Source organism: Triticum aestivum, chromosome 3D (genome assembly GCF_018294505.1).
Source record: "Triticum aestivum cultivar Chinese Spring chromosome 3D, IWGSC CS RefSeq v2.1, whole genome shotgun sequence".
NCBI classification, from domain to species: domain Eukaryota; kingdom Viridiplantae; phylum Streptophyta; class Magnoliopsida; order Poales; family Poaceae; genus Triticum; species Triticum aestivum.
In genome coordinates this window covers 276,415,343-276,424,837 of record NC_057802.1, presented here as the reverse complement: position 1 = coordinate 276,424,837, position 9,495 = coordinate 276,415,343, and the positions used below count along the sequence as shown (strand labels likewise).

At 42.3% G+C, this 9,495-nt stretch overlaps 1 pseudogene; it reads left to right on the top strand.

Moving 5' to 3' along the window:
• Positions 1 to 5,491: 5,491 nt before the first annotated feature.
• LOC123078401 (CXXC motif containing zinc binding protein-like) lies at positions 5,492 to 9,232 on the top strand (annotated as a pseudogene).
• The last annotated feature ends 263 nt before the right edge of the window (positions 9,233 to 9,495 follow it).

Below are 9,495 nucleotides of genomic sequence, written 5' to 3'. Positions count from 1 at the left end.
TAAGGCGTCGTCTCAACGGATTTCGATGGTGTCCTATTTAGAGTGAATGCAGCCGTCTCTAATGCATAACCCCAAAACGATAGTGGTAGATCGGTAAGAGACATCATATATCGCACCATATTTAATAAAGTACGGTTACGATGTTCGGACACACCATTACACCGTGGTGTTCCAGGTGGCGTGAGTAGTGAAACTATTTCACATTGTTTTAACTGAAGGCCAAACTCGTAACTCAAATACTCTTCTCCACGATCAGATCGTAGAAACTTTATTTTCTTGTTACGATGATTTTCCGCTTCACTCTGAAATTATATGAACTTTTCAAATGTTTCAGACTTCTGTTTCATTAAGTAGATATACCCATATCTGCTCAAATCATCTGTGAAGGTCAGAAAATAATGATACCTGCTACGAGCCTCAATATTCATCGGACCACATACATCTGTATGTATGATTTCCAACAAATCTGTTGCTCTCTCCATAGTTCCGGAGAACGGCGTTTTAGTCATCTTGCCCATGAGGCACGGTTCGCAAGCATCAAGTGATTCATAATCAAGTGATTCCAAAATCCCATCAGTATGGAGTTTCTTCATGCGCTTTACACCAATATGACCTAAACGGCAGTGCCACAAATAAGTTGCACTATCATTATTAACTTTGCATCTTTTGGCTTCATTATTATGAATATGTGTATCACTACGATCGAGATCCAACAAACCATTTTATTGGGTGTATGACCATAGAAGGTTTTATTCATGTAAACAGAACAACAATTATTCTCTAATTTAAATGAATAACCGTATTGCAACAAACATGATCAAATCATATTCATGCTCAACGCAAACACCAAATAACACTTATTTAGTTTCAACACTAATCCCGAAAGTATAGGGAGTGTGCGATGATGATCATATCAATCTTGGAACTACTTCCAACACACATCGTCACCTCGCCTTTTACTAGTCTCTGTTTATTCTGCAACTCCCGTTTCGAGTTACTACTCTTAGCAACTGAACCAGTATCAAATGCCGAGGGGTTGCTATAAACACTAGTAAAGTACACATCAATAACATGTATATCCAATATACCTTTGTTCACTTTGCCATCCTTCTTATCCACCAAATACTTGGGGTAGTTCCGCTTCCAGTGATCAGTCCCTTTGCAGTAGAAGCACTTAGTCTCAGGCTTAGGACCAGACTTAGGCTTCTTCACTTGAGCAGCAACTTGCTTGCCGTTCTTCTTGAAGTTCCCCTTCTTCCCTTTGCCCTTTTCTTGAAACTAGTGATCTCGTCAACCATCAACACTTGATGTTTTTCTTGATTTCTACCTTCGTCGATTTCAGCATCACGAAGAGCTCGGGAATTACTTTCGTCATCCCTTGCATACTATAGTTCATCACGAAGTTCTACTAACTTGGTGATGGTGACTAGAGAATTCTGTCAATCACTATTTTATCTGGAAGATTAACTCCCACTTGATTTAAGCGATTGTAGTACCCAGACAATCTGAGCACATGCTCACTGCTTGAGCTATTCTCCTCCATCTTTTAGCTATAGAACTTGTTGTAGACTTCATATCTCTCAACTCGGGTATTTGCTTGAAATATTAACTTCAACTCCTGGAACATCTCATATGGTCCATGACGTTCAAAACGTCTTTGAAGTCCTGATTCTAAGCCGTTAAGCATGGTGCACTAAACTATCAACTAGTCATCATATTGAGCTAGCCAAACGTTCATAACGTCTGCATCTGCTCCTGCAATAGGTCTGTCACCTAGGGGTGCATCAAGGACATAATTCTTCTGTGCAGCAATGAGGATAATCCTCAGATCACGGATCCAATCCGCATCATTGCTACTAACATCTTTCAACATAATTTTTCTCTAGGAACATATCAAAATAAACATAGGGAAGCAACAACGCGAGCTATTGATTAAAAGATTTAAATTCAAACTCATTTGATTTGAATTCAAATGATTTGAATAGGAAGTGAGGGTTGGGACGGTCCAAAAATGTTCGGATTTTTGGTGGAGCTCCGGAATATGATGAAAAAATATATGGCAAGGTTGGAGACCAGGAATTAAAATAACAAAGGCATTGGGATAATTTGCAAGTGTGTTATGGTGAATTCCAAATTAATGAAATATTAAATATAGCTCCCTAATATTGGGAGGATATGTTATAAAGAGAAGTCACCCTTCCCTCGATTTAAATAGATCAACCATCTATGCAATTTATTAGTTGAGTTGAGATGCAAAGATTAATGACATGATGGCATGATGACATGATGCAATGCAAAAATAAAAGAGCAAGCACAAATGAAACACACAGTGATCACAAAAATATGGAAGTCTTCTGAAGCGTCGGTTGTTGGGGAACGTAGTAATTTCAAAAAAATTCTACGCACACGCAAGATCATGGTGATGCATAGCAACGAGAGGGGAGAGTGTTGTCCACGTACCCTCGTAGACCGAAAGCGGAAGCGTTAACACAACGCGGTTGATGTAGTCGTACGTCTTCACGATCCGACCGATCAAGTACCGAACGCACGGCACCTCCGAGTTCAGCACACGTTCAGCTCGATGACGTCCCTCGAACTCCGATCCAGCCGAGTGTTGAGGGAGAGTTTCGTCAGCACGACGGCGTGGTGACAATGTTGATGTTCTACCGACGCAAGGCTTCGCCTAAGCACTGCTATGATATTATCGAGGTGTAATATGGTGGAGGGGGGCACCGCACACGGCTAAGAGATCAATGATCAATTGTTGTCTCTATGGGGTGCCCCCTGCCCCCGTATATAAAGGAGCAAGGGGGAGGCCGCCGGCCAAGGAGGAGGGCGCGCCAAGGGGGGAGTCCTACTCCCACCGGGAGTAGGACTCCTCCTTTCCTTGTTGGAGTAGGAAAAGGGAAGGGAGAAGGAGAAAGAAGGAAGGGGGCGCCCCCCTCCCTAGTCCAATTCGGACTAGTCCATGGGGAGGGGTGCGGCCACCCTTTGGGGCCTTTCTCTCCTTTCCCGTATGGCCCATTAAGGCCCAATACGAATTCCCGTAACTCTCCGGTACTCCGAAAAATACCCGAATCACTCGGAACCTTTCCGATGTCCGAATATAGTCGTCCAATATATCGATCTTTACGTCTCGACCATTTCGAGACTCCTCGTCATGTCCCCGATCTCATCCGGGACTCCAAACTCCTTCGGTACATCAAAACACATAAACTCATAATATAACCGTCATCGTAACGTTAAGCGTGCGGACCCTACGGGTTTGAGAACTATGTAGACATGACCGAGACACCTCTCCGATCAATAACCAATAGCGGAACCTGGATGCTCATATTGGCTCCCACATATTCTACGAAGATCTTTATCGGTCAGACCGCATAACAATATACGTTGTTCCCTTTGTCATCGGTATGTTACTTGCCCGAGATTTGATCGTCGGTATACCTAGTTCAATCTCGTTACCGGCAAGTGTCTTTACTCGTTCCGTAATACATCATCCCGCAACTAACTCATTAGTCACAATGCTTGCAAGGCTTATAGTGATGTGTATTACTGAGTGGGCCCAGAGATACCTCTCCGACAATCGGAGTGACAAATCCTAATCTCGAAATAAGCCAACCCAACAAGTACCTTTGGAGACACCTGTAGAGCACCTTTATAATCACCCAGTTACATTGTGACGTTTGGTAGCACACAAAGTGTTCCTCCGGTAAACGGGAGTTGCATAATCTCATAGTCATAGGAACATGTATAAGTCATGAAGAAAGCAATAGCAACATACTAAACGATCGAGTGCTAAGCTAACGGAATGGGTCAAGTCAATCACATCATTCTCCTAATGATGTGATCCCCTTAATCAAATGACAACTCATGTCTATGGCTAGGAAACATAACCATCTTTGATCAACGAGCTAGTCAAGTAGAGGCATACTAGTGACACTCTGTTTGTCTATGTATTCACACATGTATCAAGTTTCCGGTTAATACAATCCTAGCATGAATAATAAACATTTATCATGATATAAGGAAATAAATAATAACTTTATTATTGCCTCTAGGGCATATTTCCTTCATCGGTCTCGGGGCGTTACATGGGGGCAGCACCCAGGGAGGGCCGGGCACCCGGGCCCCACGTGGCCAGGCACCCGGGGCGGGCAGGGGCCGCGCCCAGGTTGAGGCCGGGCACCCGGGGCCAAAGTGGCCGGCACCCGGAGTGTCCAGGACCTCCCCTTCTTCCTCCTCCTTCCTTCTCCTCCTCCATAGCTGCTTGTACCTCCGTCCTTGCCTCTTCACGGTCTTCTTCTTGATACCTGAGCGTGCATAACACTTCCGTTTGAGGTAGGACCCAACTCTCGTGTGAATTCGAATGGAGTTCAAAGAGGAAGGAGTTAACCTCGGTTTCGATGGCACGTGCGCGAGCTCTCATCATAGGTCCTCTCCGTGCTTGAGATGGTGGTGTGACGTCCATGGGGATGGTCGAGGGATGCTCCGCATCAACAAGGGGTCAACATATTGCGCCAACAATCCCCCTCTTACTTTTTGAACGATTGTTGACGAAACGAAACACATCGAAAGGTAGTGGTAACCAATGATTGTGCGAACAAGTAAATAATAGAAGATTGTCCGAAGATAAAGTACGCTCCCCTTGAATGTATGCATATTACCGAAGGTTTTCATAAATTGAAGTCCTGCATTGTTAGAGAACAACGGGGCGAAATAAATCTTCAAAAGAGTGGCATTGAGATATGATTTGAGTCAAGAGGATCGATCAAAGCACTCGGTGAAATCCGAGATATTTCCTGCAAAACAGAGTCTTTGGAAAAGATTTGTTTTAGAGTACAAAGACTTTGAAATGATTTATCGCGGAAATAAGGCGTGAGGTACTTCTCAGATCATAGTTTTCAGCAGTGCTTCTAAATTATTCTCTCCTACAAGATAGATTGTTGAAGAACAGTATGGTAGCCAGAGAAGCGAAATAATTCAACGAGTTAGATTCATTTTTGAAGGGTTTTCTCGTGCATGTCAGAATAGACGAATCAAATCAAAGCAAGAGAAAAACAAAACATTTCAGAGCGTGAATCCAAAGTATTTCAGTGTGTTGTTGTGCTTTTCTTCAGAAAAGCAACCTGCAAAATAGACAGGCTGGCGATAGCATTGGGGTGGGGCTGGGGGGTTATTAACGATACATGATGACACGTTCGTTAATACCACATGCGGTCCTTCAACGACCAGACTGAAAACCGAAAGACTTTGAGAAAAGCACACGACGAATGAAAAGTATGGCAACTTTTTTTTCCTGATGACAATTTTAGTTGTAAAAAAGTCAGGGGCGGGGTGCTTCGTGCCTCGACACTTATCATTTGAGATAATTTATCTTTTTTAGTTAACTAAGAAATAAACGAGGTAGTACAGACCAGGGGCATTCCTGTCCAACTTGTTCCGAAACGGCGAGAGGCGCAGAGCGACCGAACATATTCTTCCCGTTCGCAAAAAAGAAAGAAAGAAGAAACACATATTCCTCCCCCGTCCCCTTCTCCCCGAGAGCGAAGGCAAAGCGAACACACAAACCCAAACCCGCCCACTTCTCCTCTCAAGGCTTCGTCTGCCACCGACGCGACCCAAAAACCCAAGCCCCCAACCCTAGCGAGGACTGAAAGAGGAGGAGGCGGCGGCAACCCCGTCGACCGGAGGGGAGATGGTGTTCTTGGCGCTGCTCGTGGGGGCAGAGCTCGACGGCCTCACCAACCTGCAGCCCCGCGGCGGCTGCGACGACCCCAGCTACCCTTACTACTTCAAGGTTCGCTTCCTGACTCCGCCTACTCTCTGGTCGCTTTCCTCACGCCACATCTCTCTCCGATTCGGATGATTCTGACGGCGATTGCGTATCTGCGTCGGATCGATCGCAGCTGCGGTGCGAGAGCTGCGGGGAGACGAGCGCAAGACCACCTGCGTCTCCCTCGACGAGGTCGTCCAACTGCCCACTGGCAAAGGCACCGCCAATCTCCTCCAGAAGGTGCCACCTTCTCTCACCGCATGCCTCCTCTGGACTCATTCATATGTGCCCTTAGCTTTCTGTCTGTGGAGAATACTTTTTGTGTCGTCGATGAGACTGGAAACGCGGATTTCTGCATTGATAGGATCGATCGGCTTGTTCCTGTCTTGTGTGTACTGTTCGCAGAATTAATAGGGTTGAAATTTCCGTGTGGGATTTGGTAGTCTGTTCTCTTTTTACACCGTTTGATGCCAGGTGTCATTAAGATGGGGATTGAACTTTTTTGAACCAAAATGGGGATCGAATAGTGTGGTGGAGGATCAGTTTGTGTTCAAAGTTAAGAACATAGGTGTGTCATCTTCTACGATTGGCATACATGTCCAGGAAACTTGTTACTGTGTGACGGTGGTTAAGCTCTTCTAAGTCTATGCTATTGTGTGGTGATAATTTTGGTTTCATGTGATTTTGCAAGTGAAGTCCAAACAAATTATGTATATAATATGTGTTCTGTCTGCTTGTTTATGTGGTAATAGTTTAAATTATCTTATGAGGTCTTCAACGACGCATATAGCATGTTCATATTGTGATTTGGATTTTAACAAAAGGTTGCCCATCTTTTGGATGAAACAAATACAAGGTGGACTGATGGCATCAAGCTGTCATTTTGACTTATTTTGGGAGGACTGTTTACTTTGCTTTTGCTAGAGAACTTTGACTGTCTTGTAACTCTCGTTTCTAGCCTGCAACACTGCATGTGTTGTCTGGGGCTTTGTTATTGCTGGCACTGTTTCTGCCACTCCCTCCTTTTTTTTGAATAATGAGTACTGAACAATTTAACACAGGGCGATCTTATTTTGTTTTTTATTTTCTTAATGGAAGTTTAGTTTGCAAGCTGATATCTTTATTTAAACAACAGGGACATAATATATTTGCTTACAGTACCAATCTGCTTACAATTCTCCATTGCTATCACTAAACGTGTCTGGGATAGACAGATTTACTTGATTTCTGTGGTAATGGGTATTATTAATACGTATATGGTTTTCTTTTGTTTATTTATTATGGACCTTCATTGAACCAGTTATTTAGTGGATAGACATAGGTCTCTCCCGGTTGGCTAGAATTGACAGTAGGAACCATCAGGACGTTTTAAAAGCAGACAGCTAGCTCACTGTCCTTCAGTCTTTGAGATACAAAGAGAGTACTCCCTCCGATCCATATTACTTTATGCAGCTTTAGTACAACTTTAGTAGGGAGTATTTGATGACAGATTCATGTGCTAACTGTTTTAAAATGACACGCTATGCATCTCAAAGACCCTAGGGCAATGAGCTTCACCAAATATAAAGGATTTCAAACTGCTGGTAGAACACCCTTCTCTTGGTGTCATTAAACCTGCACCTTGCTAGAGAAGTACTTATATTCCGCTTCAGTGTTGCAAGATCTCATTACTCTGTTGCACATTTGTTTTGTTGGAAGCTTAAGCATCTCTTTTTTTTGACTTTTAAGGGACTTCATAGGTTCCATAATACTACTACTTTGTCAAATAGGCACTTCTATTGCAAACCATTTTATGATTTATATAATTTAAATCTAAATGTTTTATTAGCTGATTGTAGATTATATTGCTTAGTGACTTTTGAAAGGCCCCTGCCTGTGTTTTCCCTAGGTCTTTCTAGGGAATGTGTACAGGAGCAAAAAACTTCCTCCAGTACATACTTTTGTGATATCGTTATATGTCTTATCAGTACGGTGTTCTGGTTTTCTTTCAGTGCAAGTTATGTTCGAGGGAGGGATCAGTTGTGATGATTCCTGGGCAGGGAACACCACTGACTGCTGAGCAGAGCCAGAAAGGAGAGATGACTTGTTTGATGGTCTTTGAATGCAGAGGCTATGAACCTATTGAGTTCGCTTTTGGTAATGGCTGGAAGGCTGAATCTGTAAGTATTTATTGATCTTTCACCACATCCACGAGTATTAACAGTCTGTATGGTCACATTATAAAAGAATGTGCTGGATTTTTGTTTGCAGTCAGCTTACTATATTGTTTTGTAACTAGTAATTAATTTTGCCCAGACAATTTATGTGCTAGAAGCCTAGAACTGAGCTCTAATGTTGCATTTGTTCAATGCGAGCTTGACTCATTGGTTTCACTGTTATGTACCTGCTGATGAATTCATGGTTGCTTCTATGTATTATTGGTTTTTGCATCATTTTGCTTATGAATTAATATCATGTGTGTCATTGAACAAAAAAGAACTAATATAATGTGTTTACATTACAATGATACCTCTGTTTATATTGCATCTGAGAACACAGATATTCCTTCTAGTTTATTCATTGTCTGTCTTCTTTTCCACGAACAGAAAACAATACGCCTTGTTTTTTGACAAGCAAATCTGTGATTTCTGTATGTGTTCTTCCTGGGCTCTTTCAAAATGTGTGTTTCTTCATCCCACATAGTATATATAAGAGAAAGTAATTACGTTCTTCTATGCTCCACCCAGATCGAAAGGGACAACTTATAATCAAACTAAGAGCTTGAGTTGCAGTTACCCAGTACCACTACCCTTATGTTATGTACTGCAGATATGTGGATTTTAGTTTATCATATGAAGCAAGTAAGCATTGCTTGATAGCTATATTTGACAATCTATGTGTTCCTCACTCTCGCAGCATGCTTGTTATGGTTTTATTGGTGTTCTAATAATCTCCCTCTTCTTTAAGGTACATGGGACACCATTTGACATTGATCTTTCTGAAGGAGAGTTTGATGAGTATGATGAGAAAGGGAGAGTGCCCTGTCGCTCTATCCAAGCTGCAGTCAACATTCAAAGTGGTATAGAAACACTCATTTGCTAAACTAGCAGAGGTTAATTTAGCTGGAAAGTGCATCAATCAATTCTTGACATATTTCTACATGATGAATTCACAGGTGAAGAAGCAGGGTTTTCATGGGAAGACCAGATATGTCTAAGATCCAGTTTCTCTTGGGCTCTTCAAACATTGGAGTCAGAGATGTATAAAGCGCATCTACAAAGTCGAATCCTCAATGTTGATTTTGTATTTGAACTAAGTTCGTGCCCATGATTCGGTGGTCGGTGGATTTGCCATGAATTTGGTTAAGCTTGCAGTGATGTGGCCTCCTGTTTGGAAAAATTGAATATTCTGCCTATCAGTGGTTTCAAACTTAGATCTATGGCTCTACCATATCAATCATAAAATTATGTGGCTGAAGTTCTCTTCTTTTTCCTTATAACTAAAATTTGATATTTGATGCTCTTTATCATAGATCTAAATACCGGACATGTGCACTGCTCAAATCTGATCACTTATGCACTCACATCTGGATTTATTTATTTTTAAATTGGAAGCTTTGCCGCTTTATTTAATCATACTTGGTTACATCCGAGTTCAAAGCATCAAAAAATACAAGTTGAGGCACAGAATCCTCGTCATGCATAGCTCGGTACTGCAATCTTCCTTTGCTAAGATATGGG